The 11,797-nt window shown below is 42.4% G+C and overlaps 1 pseudogene; it reads left to right on the top strand.

Annotated features, from left to right (window-relative positions):
- Positions 1-1,999: 1,999 nt before the first annotated feature.
- On the top strand, positions 2,000-2,560 carry LOC103745428 (annotated as a pseudogene).
- Positions 2,561-11,797: the final 9,237 nt, after the last annotated feature.

Below are 11,797 nucleotides of genomic sequence, written 5' to 3'. Positions count from 1 at the left end.
GGAGGTCATGAGGCCCCACCCCTAAATTAGGGGTGGATATGATTATATTATACTGTATATATGTGTGAACTCTCAAAAGAACTTAAAAAAAGGTTTAATGCAGATACTGAGGAATCAATAAGAAAGAGCAAGCTAGGCATTGCAAGAGGGAGTGAGGATAATTGGCTGAGGTTCAAAGGAGGCAGGGAGGGAGGGGGGAATCTAGAGTATGGGTGGGAAAAAGAATCTCCCTTCACTGTCATATGGAAGGGGATGGTCTAAAGCATGTGACATTTTCTGCCTTACATGGGTGGAAGATAATGGAGTTGGAGATGTGAGGAGCCCTGAGAAATCAGAAATAATTTGACTAGAAAGTCAGGGAGAGCGTACCCAGAAAAGAGAGTCATTTTGAAAAGCACCGAGGCACCTAATGAAGATAAAGACCTGGACATATTGGTGACACCAGTTTGCAAGATGGTGAGATTTCCTCCCCCAGTGTCTGGCAGCCAGGTCTTGACCATGGAGAAGGCAGACATCAGAGCTTCGGGAAGGCTGGAACTGGTCTGATGGTATGATGGAAACATGGTCAGTTCTGTGAGCTGAGATTGTTGATCAAGACAATATGAACATCATGAAAATAGAGGATTCAGTTGATGGAGACAAAGTAGAGCCAGAAACAATGGGAGATAAGGAGGAAGCCAAGAAGTTCAGCTGCTTGAGGTGGAAGAAAAACTGAGAGTCTTGAAGAGATATGAGATTATATTCAGAAATTCTATGCTTAGATCTAACATTTCTTCAGTGGAAGAACTCTTGATCATGTAGATTTCAGAGTCACCATGGGAACAAATAGATGAAAGGGAAAGAAGGTAAATGTCAAGGCCCAAGTGGCTATCAGAAATTAAACTAAGATGGTGGATAAATAAATGGGTGTCCATGTAGACACTGGAGTTACCTTGGAAACAGCAGGGCTTGGGCAGAAGTATGAGAACCAGGAACTTGAGTCTGTCTGGAGGGAGGGAAGAGGTAGATGGCCATTAGTGAGATGGGAAAATGTGCTGTGGAACGCAGTTGTGTGTCCTTAAAGAAGCAGGAATTTCAGGTTAGGCTGAAGAGGGTAAAATAAGCTGAGAAGGGTTGAGATGATGTCTAATCTAGTCCTGAGTGTGTGAAATGAGTATGTACAGAGTGAATCAGCTTCACGAAGCTGCTGGCAAGTGGTGGTTCAAGATGGCAGGTGTCTATAAAGGTAAGGAAGCAGCAGACATTCAGCAAAGTGGTAAGGGTGTGAAGAGACATTTAAGAAGGATTCAAGAAACAGGAGAAGAGTGGGAAATTGAGTCTGAGAAGAAAAGCACAGCACAGAATGAAATTATGACAAGACCACCACCAATAGGACGGCAACCATCACTCACCAGTGCTTACTCAGTTCTAAAATCTGGACTGGAAATGTCCATCATAGGTCCATGTGCTAAAGCTGTACTTCAGGAGGGGCAGAAGGGAAGAAGTCAAGTCATGAATGGTGTGTTCCTGAAGGGAATTGTGGAATCATGGTTTCTTCTTTTGCCTCTGCTCACAAAGTAAACAGTTTGCTCCATCACGTGCTACCTACTATTGTTGTATGGTGCCACCACCACAGGCCTAATGACAATAGTGTAGATAATTATGGGCTGGAACCTCTAGAACCACGAGCCAACAGCAACTTAAGGTGCTTGCCGCCAAGCCTGATGACCTGGGTTTGATTCCTGGGTCACATACTGGGGAAGGAGAGAACTGGCATCAGAAATCTTATCTTCTGTCTTCCACATGTGCCCTGTGGCACCCATGTGTATGCATACAAACATTAATAAATGTAATGTTTTGTTTTTTTTTTAATTTAAGAAGTAAAAGTAAATCATGAGTCAAACTAAACCTTTACTCTTTCAAAAAAAAAGAAAAAAAATCGATATTGCCCGCGTGCTCCCTCCTCCCGGCCTTGCTAGCTCTGTCGCACCGCACCGCGTGCTCGCACCTCCCACTCGGGATGCCTATCTGGGGCGGTGGAAACAAGTGTGGGGGCCTGCGGAAGGACTGTGTACCATGCTGAGGAGGTGCGGTGTGATGGGAGGAGCTTCCACTGCTGCTGCTTTCTGTGCATGGTTTGCAGGAAAAATTTAGACAGCACAACAGTGGCAGTTCATGATGAAGAGATCTATTGCAAGTCCTGCTATGGGAAAAAGTACGGACCAAAAGGGAACAGGGTGCTGGCATGCTCAACATGGACTGTGGCGAGAGGCTGGGCATCAAACCAGAGAGTGCTCAACCTCACAGACCTACAACCAACCCAAATACTTCTAAATTTGCCCAGAAATATGGAGGTGCTGAGAAGTGTTCCAGATGTGGGGATTCTGTATATGCTGCTGAGAAGATCGTTGGAGCTGGGAAGCCGGGGCACAAAAACTGCTTCCGATGTGCCAAGTGTGGGAAGAGTCTTGAATCAACAACTCTGACTGAGAAAGAAGGTGAAATCTATTGTAAAGGATGCCTCCCAAAGAATTTTGGGCCTAAGGGATTTGGCCCTCCTGCATGCTCGGTAAAGGTGTGAACACAGAGCTGAGCATCACACACTTAGAATCTGTTCATAATCAAAATGTAGATGACCTTCCAACACTAATCCAGTGTGAAACTCTATGAGCAAGTACTGTGTATTACACCCTATGTATGCATAAGACTAACTTGTAGGAAGACATCACTGCAATCGCTCACTTTATTTACTAGCATTTTGAAGAGCATATCTTTTACATTTTAAATAAAATTTCTGCTTGAAAAAAAATCAATGATCTCAAGTATTTTTGTAGTAACAGAAAGTTGACTAACCCACTGAGTAACTCTGTCTCTTAGGCTGTGAGCTTACAGAGGTTAATGGGGCTCTTTGTTCTTGAACTTCACCTTCCAGTAAAAAAGGAAATTGATAAACTCATGAACAAATGTCTATGTATATGTGTGAGCCAGCATGCACATGCAGTAACTGCAGAAGCAGGAAGTGCTATGAAGAAAAGCCAAAAGATCAAGAAAGAAGCACATGAAGATGCTCATGCTTGAGATGTGAGAAGACCTTAAAGGAAGGACGTGAGGGAGCATCTGAGAACAGACAAGAATGAAAGAAGGAAAGTGAAGGCAAAGGTCAAGGGTTATGGGAAAAAGCAAGCATAAAACCTTGGAGGTAGTAAAATCCTGTCACGTTCAGGGAAGAGTAAGGAGCCTGGCATGGGTGGAGAATGACCGATGGGGCAAGGGGAAGGAAACAAAGGCCGTGGGAGCAGTGCCCTGAGCATGTGAGCATTACCACCTGCAGCTGAGACAAACCTCTGGCTCATGAGGGCAGGTGTGTATTGTCCCCAGATGTGAAAACCCAGTAAGAGTGGACGAAAGCAACCATTTAGTATGTTCTGTGGTTTTAGACATGGTTTGGGTGTCTCTCAAGGTCTTATGGGTTGAAATTTATCCCCATTATGAAGTAGTAAGAGAAGGAAACTTAATTCAACTACATTGTTCAGAGGTGGGGCTTTGTCCATTTGATCACAGGGCTACACACACACAAACACACCCCACGTGGGCACACACACAATGCTCCCTTGTTCCTTGTCTTAAACACGTGATGTCCCCTGCCATTTTAGGCTCTGACAGCAAGAGGGCCTCTACCAGTTACAGACCTGGTTGAGTTTATTCTCCCTCAAATAAGGATGGAGTTTCAGTTGTGTCCCAAAGGGACAAGGGGCAGTATAAGGTATAAGTCAATCAGAAAGCATCCCTATGTCCCAGAGTTCAAAAAAATCAATTGACCACTGTAAGCCTGCCCACCTGCCTCACCCTCTCCTTCCGTAAGACATCATAATTGCAAATGCTTGACACATCTCCCTGTGATGTTGTCTCATGACCAAACCTGCTGCCCATGGGGAGTTGTGCGGGGTGAGCTGTGTTCTCCCTGGTAACTGCGAGTAACAAAACTGTAAAGTTCTTTTAGGTCACTCTCTCAGTCAGTGTATGGCCCCACCCCTTCTGGATCAAGACTGTATGGTTAACACATCTGCACTGACTAATTCTCAGCTGTACCGGGAATAGGTATTAGGAAAACAAGAACTACATTAACCAATCACCTCCCACTTTCTGTGGCTTCATGGACAAGTTCATCTTGCTCTGTGCACCTCATTGGTAGAAAGCACTCCTCTCTGCAGAAGGCCACGACTTGAGTTCATTCTGTCTCACAGCTCTACCATTTCTCAGGACTCTAGAATCCTCTAATGACCCCACCCCCAGACAGCCATGCTGGGAAGTGATCCACTGCACAGAACTCATTCTCATGGTCATACCTCTGTATCAGGGGTTAAGAATTGTGGAAAAGAGGTTATTCTGAGTATCTATTCATAGACTCGATGTATTATGTAATGCAATCCTTATAAGTTTTCCCAGAAGAAAATGCAATTTCTTATCCATATTTCGTAATTGGCAAAACAGAGGCCCAGAAAGGTTAAATCATTTCTCCTAAAGATGAACAGCATACAAGGGAAGCTCACTGAGTAATATTGCTATCAGCTATTGATTGGTTAAAAGTTAATTCTTGGTGAGAATTAGATTGAAGTAGCAAGCTCACACACAAACTGCTGTGAACTACCCGAGAGGAATCTGATGTCTCCAAACAGAGCTAATGAGGTGACAATCCAGTGTGCTCAGAGTGGTCATTGCACACTACACAGGCACCGAACTTACACCCCATATTCCATAGACATGTAAAATTATTATGTATAAATTAAAAATAAGAATTTAAAATACCCTACTGTGCCTTCTAAGCAGGTTTACAGCCTTTTACAAAACACTAGGGAGGGTGATTCACGTTCGATCCTATATGAACCTGCCTTCCTAGAGCTGCTCAGCACACAACATGTACGACTTCCATGGGAACCGTGCTTGTAAGTGCCAGAAAATTAACACATATTTCTTTTTTGTTGTTGTTTTTAAAAAGAATTGCTCATTTACTGAAATTGGGACATGTTAGATATGCAACTAATTTTAAATTTGCATATTCTAATTCAGTCTTGAAGTATTTTCACATACACACACACACACACACACACACACACACACACACAGGCATGCAAGTTATCTGTTATCCTAAGGTGAAACACAGTTATCTATGAATAAACATAAGTGTTTTCAGCCAGGATTGAAAAATTGTATTCATTATGAAAATCTGCAACAAATTTAATTATATGAAAGTTGGTATTTGTATTTTCCACTTGCAAAGTTCAAAAAACAAATTTCACATGTGACAATAAAAAAGAAAGACCCAGAAGGAACAAATAAAGCCACTGCTACTGGCACTGATGCCAGTGCCCTGGGGAAAGCAGTTCAAGAGGGCACTGGCCAAAAATAAAATAGCAGCTGTATATCACTGCCAAGAAATCCAAGACTGTTATCCTTGGGCTTTAGAAACCCAGATTGTTTGCAGTTGCATGGGTATGTACTTCCTACGAGCCAAGACCGAAGAGTAGGGTATGCTATGCCAGCATAGACATTTGGCTCCTTTGTGGAAACACCTTGGGAAATTGGCTTTAAAAACTTGTTACAAGGTTAGGCAAAAACCTAACAATGGTTATTAGCTGCTTATGTAATCTATTTAATGGAAAAAAATTCAATCCTAATTTTCAGTGAAAACTTTTAGGGACACAATATATTGGGGATCGACAAGCCTTATTTTGCAAGCAAATACAAGACAAAGCATGAAAATACCCAGCATATAGTGTGCTCCCAGTCAGGTCTCTCTGCCATGAAGCTGGGCAGGGAAATCTCAAAATTTGCATCATCGCTTCCCTGAACAATTCAACAAAATGAACCTCAGATGAGGTGAAACAAAGAACGAGAGACCCGAGAATCGCCAGCCGTCGTGCTGACTTCCTCAGCAAATTGCATTTTACTTTGAAAACCAAAGGAACAGAAGAGATTCTGAAATCTGTACTTCTATATTTCACTTACATTTCTTTGAGTCCTTGGAAGGACTTGTATAATGGTAGAAGCATTCAGATAAATACATCATACCAACCAGATGTTAATTTTCACTATAACTTTCCTTTGAAAGTTTTCTGTCCCAACACCCATTAATTATAAAGAAACATAAGCTCTGAATGTACAGCTCAGAAAACAAAAACATAGAAACCAATAACATTATTATGACCAAGGTGTCTGGACAACAAATGAATTATAAGTTGGGATCTTCAGAAAGAAGCCTTTTAAACAACACCCAACCTCAAATAATTTCTTCAAGTGGTTGAACTGTCCTTATGTTATGACAACTAGACCAAGGGCTTCAGAAAAGGCCCAAGGAACACTCTGCTGTTGGTGTGGCTGTGATGGCTGCTGAACCTTACTCCCTCAGATCCTCAGGGATAGAAATCTTAGCCATAGACCAGCAGACCTCTAAGGCACTAGAGACAGGGTTATAACTTGCAACCCAAGGGAATCACACAAGGGAAATGTTATAGGTGGTCTCTGTCTGGACTGGATGTTTCCAGGTTCTTGATGGCTTGTTCAAAAAATTGAAAATACACACCCAAATACCAAAGTGGGAAGGGGACTTTATTCAGAAAAAAAATGTACAGGCCAGATATTTTGTGGGGCAGAGGCTGAAACCATCTACTATTTGCCAAACAGCCTAGATATACTCATGAATATTACTTCATAGCAAGGACTTACTAAACACGGATGTGATCCACAAAGGTCACTGCTGTAGAATTTCTTTGTCAGCTACATTTCTTCTGGTATTTGTGCTCTTCTCTCCACCTCAGGCTGAAACAAAGATTTACTCACATCTGCTTCACTGAGCAAGCTCTGCATAAAAGAAGTTGACAGTGACACTTTTCCCTCTTCTGTTTGGATAATTGCATTGTCAAGAATTACTTATCATACATTTAACACTTAATACCTATTTATTATGAGTTCATGTAACTGCTATTTAAAGAATAATCTGCACTAACTCCCTTCGACTCCGCTTGATGCCACTTTGATTTTGTAATTGCGGGTTTCTGCGATATTATGCCACAAAATCTGAAAGCATAATTGGTTGTTTCATTGCAGACAATACATTTTCAAGAGACTTAAAGCTTAACTGGCAGGTTTGAAGCCCAGGCAGAGGCAGTGAAGCAAACTCTCCCATGGCAGGACAGCCCTGCAGAGTCATTTATACAGGAGCCACACAAGGCTAGAGGGAAGAACTCCCCCAGTGAAGGGGAGCCAAGTTCTTTTATGGGGGTTCTTTGTGTTAAGTTCTCAGCTTCTGGCAGTGTTTTCTGCTGAGCAAAACACCTAGTGCAAAGCAGCCATGTGAAAAATGGTGCATCTCTCTGCAAAGGGGAATCGAGAGCAGGAGAAGAGCCAGGGTTTGAGGGACTGTTCCCTAGAGAAAGGTGGGTCTCCCAGCAGGTGTCTGCATGCCTGCCTCTCCCAGCCTAGCTGTTAGGTTTCTTAAGTCACCTATCCTGGAAGTTCCTTATATTCATTGGGCCCCATAATTCCAGTTTTTCATTTTCACCAAGGAATGCTTCATACTTCTTAAAAATAAAGGTTGGAGCCTGTAATATATACTGTAAAGCACCTTCAACCACCTATCTCCTCCCCTCTTCTACATTTTCCCTTTTCCTTTCTTCCGCTAGCCCTCCTCATCTCTATCCTTATTTCTTCTCTCCCTCTTTCCTCCCTCCCTCCCTTTCCTCCATCCCGTGCTCCCTCCCTCCCTCCCTCCCTCCCTTCCTTCCTTCCTTCCTTTCGAGGATTATTTATGGTGCACTTATCCAGTGGGGCTCAGTCTAGCCACAACAGTTTTCCCATAAAACATGGCTGGTTGCTCCAGACAGTTTATTCAGGTCCTTGTGGGCTATGGAAGGCATCATGCACCCTGGCTGTATGCTCATTAAATTTGATCCATTTGATACCCCAAATGGATATGCAATAGCATAGGACTGGGAGATGCTGTTGTCATTTGGGAGGATTAACATTGTCAGTTTTATAGAAGTTTAGACACGCCTAGGAGCCAAAGCTCTGGGTGTGTCTGTGAGCATGTTTCCAGAGAGATTTGGCTGAAGGAGGAAGATTCACCCTGAATATAAGTCAACCTAAATGTCATCAGTGGATGAGTCCATAAATAAAATCTGATACATATGTGTAATGGACCACACTTCACTTTAATTTTTGTTTACAATATGGTCAAGGTTATTTTTAAATATTTTTAAATATTTTCTTTAAATATTTATGCATTGTATATTGATGCACTATTACCTCCCTCCAGTTCCCATTGTGCCCACCCCATTTGCCTCCCAGTCTCATGTACTCTTTTTACTTATTCGTGTTATTGATAATTCTGAGTCTAATTAGTGCTGCCCATATATGCAAGAGTGTATGGTCATCCGCTGGTCTGTGAACAGCCTGCTAGCAGCTACATCCCTAAAGGGAGTGACTCTCCTTCTCTCAGCAGCCATGAACTGTTAATAGCTCTGGTAGGAGGCAACCAAGAGCTCTGATAGGAGCCCCTCCCCTATCCATGTTGGAATTTTGACTGGCCTGATCTTGTGAAGGTACTGCTGATAATCACAGCTGCTGTGCGGAGAACTGCTGTGTCATGGCCACAAGTCAGCATTTCAAGCACTCCTCCCTGTCAGCTTGTTTTTACACTCTTTCTTCCCTCTCTTTCATGGAGTTCCCTAAGACCTGGAAGGTGGAAGGTTAATATAGATGACCTGGCCACAGGAGAGCTTATTTATACTGGGCACTTCAGCTAGCTATGAATGTATGCATTAACCTCTACCTGCTGCAAAATGAAGCTTCTCTGAGCAAAGTTTGAGGGTCCAAATCTATGGTATAAACGCAAATATTTAAAATACAGTTTGACAGCCTGCCCATTTAGTGCACCAACAGCAGGGAGCTCCTAGAGCCCATGAGCTCCCCAGTGAGGGACTTTTGACCAGGTTTACAGTACCAGGCATGAACTCCCTTCAGTGGAGTGGGCCTCATATCTAATCAGAAAACAGTTGGTTACCAAAATAAACATCCTGCCACTATTGCACCAGTGGCACATCTTACCAGCAGATCAGTATTATAGCACGCAGGACCCAGAATGAGATTAGGCCATCATCTTTTCTCCCAACAATCTGCATAGCACCACTGGCATTATGTAAACCAACCTGCATGAAGAGAGTTTCCTGGTTTGAACTTGATTTCTCTGTATCCTGCATCCAAAATGAGTGCATCCACAATAGAGTCTTACCTTCTAGTTATGGTGGGCAACCAAGGGCAATAACCAATGTTGTTTTGGGTGCCTCTGGGGCCTCTTGACCAATAACTAGTAAGGAGGCAACAAGATTATGATAGAAAAAAAGGGGGGCATACCTATGTGAATCCCATGAGTGCTGAAAAGAACAAGGCCAGTGATTCATGTCTAAGGCTTGTGATGGGTGGAACCAGTAGCTGAGTACATGCAGGGATATCACTGGTGAAATTACAGCTCGTACATGATAATGTCTTCCATTTCTTCTGGCTTTATAACCAGACTTTTTCACAATTTTGGTGTTAGTCTGGAAGGCTTTTCCCCTCTGTGCTAGGCCCCTAATGGTGTACCGTTAGACCACACACAAGCACCTCCTGAATAGTCTTTTGCTTCCTTTTTGTCTTTATCATTGGTAGAATGGAGTGAGTTGTTTACACAAAGAACAAATAGGGTCTCTAGTGCTTCCAATCTTGTCAGAAATAGGGTTCAGGGGTGGTGAAGGGGTGGCTGAGAGTTCCAGAGAACACCAAAACTTTCGGTTCTGATACCCAAAGCTCAAAGCTGTAATACTAGGAAAGGACCAAGAGTCCTAGAAGGCAATGCAGGATAGATGGTCCAGGGAGCTAAAACTACAGAGGGTGAAGAAATGATTAAAAAGGTGAGATATGGTATAGAAACTGTAGAAGGTGAAAGGCTGTGGAGATCAAAAGGACTGCAAGCCCTGCTCACTTAGAATAGTTTGACGGAGACACCAGTGAGTGAAGAGCTAAGGGTCTTTCTGAAAGAGGGGTCATAATTCCACTATTAATTACTGCAGAAAACTGTGAGTATTCCTTCTACTCTCTGAGTGATATGCAGTCTCATCTAAGATGTTAAAAAGCTTAGAAATAAATCAGCCTTCTTTATATAATCAGCTGCAAAAGTCAGGGACTACTGATAATCTTCACGAAAATTTTCATTTATTTGTTTATTAATTCAGCCAATATTCTTTGGACCAGCACAGGCTCTGATGCACACTGAAAAGCCAAGATGACTTTGTTACAGTCCCTGTTTTCAAAGGACCTAGTGTGATAGTGGGTCTTGGTTGTCATCTTGGCACACCTGAGAGAGAGGAACCTCAGTTGGAGAATTTCCTCTCTAAGATCGTCTTGTTTTCATGTTTGGGGTATGTTCTTGATTATAAATGGATGTCGGAGGGCCCAGTCCACTGTGGGTGAACCACCGCTAGACAGGTGGGGCTGGGCTGTGTAAGAAAGCTGGCTTCTCACTTCTGTCAGGACCACTTTCTTCCTGAAGGGTGAATCCTTTTGATTCACTCACTAAGGTTCTGCTGGTGAGTATTTCTCTCTCTCTCTCTCTCTCTCTCTCTCTCTCTCTCTCTCCCTCTCTCTCTCTCTCATTACAGATACTTTATCTGTGCCCTCTTTGCCTATGGGAATTTTAACTCAGACTCCTTTCCTTGCCAAAATGACCATTTTCCATATCTTTCTATTCTATTTGCTACTTTTTCCCACTATTCTCTGTACACCAAACTAATTAATCACCTTTGAAATAGCCTCACTCAGTTTCTTAGGCCATTGGAAGAACATAGCCAGATTATTTTCTATAATGTAACTATAGCTCAATTCTTTTTTATCTCAATTTTTAATTGAATTTTTACAATTTTCATATAATTTGATGGTATTTGGATCCCCTTCCCTATCTTCATCTTCCCTTATTCCCTGCCCCCTGCCAAATTTAATGTATTCCATTATATATAATACAGACTATAGAGTCTAATTTGTGTCTCCAAAATGTCCTTCAGTGTGGGTCCATCCACTGGAGCTTAGATAAACCTATCAAAGTCCTGTTTGGAAAGAGATTTTCTCTGCTCCTCCCAGTAGCCATCTGTTGGTAAAATTTTCTTAGGATATATTATATATATATGTGTATGTGTTTTATATATTTCATGTGTATGTACTTGTGTATAGCTGAAGGCTGTGTAATAAAAACCACAGTTCCAGGCAGGAGAAACATTTCAATTTTTGATCAGTGTAGTCCAAGAGACTCCCAAAATAATGCAGGCTATTGCCACAGCTCTTGATTGACTCCCAGAATTTGAAGGTAAGACCCTATTACTGTCCCTGAATAGGACATTTATTTCAAACCTCTGCTTCCCAAAGCTCAGGGATCATTGTGGAAGAGGGGGTGGAAAGATTGTAAGAAACAGATGTGGTGGATGACCACAAGGAAACCAACTTTTCCAGACAGCTGGTCAGTTACTCATATGAACTCACAGCAATGGAGACAGCATACACAAGTCCCATGCAAGCTCAAACCAGACAAAATTCCAGCATAGACATGGGGAAGTGGGTAAGAAACCTCAATCCAACCTAAGGAAAATTTGGCAACTGATAGCCACTGGAAGGAGGAGAGATAGCGTTTTATAGGGCTGGAATTCTTAGTGGGCCCAGGGGATAGACCCACACTAAAGAGACATTTAGGGACACAAATCAGACTCTATGGGTCATATTATATATGTAATAGAGTACA

The sequence above is a fragment of the Nannospalax galili genome, unplaced genomic scaffold, assembly GCF_000622305.1.
Source record: "Nannospalax galili isolate Female #2095 unplaced genomic scaffold, S.galili_v1.0 scaffold762, whole genome shotgun sequence".
Taxonomy (NCBI): Eukaryota; Metazoa; Chordata; class Mammalia; order Rodentia; family Spalacidae; genus Nannospalax; species Nannospalax galili.
This window is presented reverse-complemented; position numbering and strand designations above follow the sequence as displayed.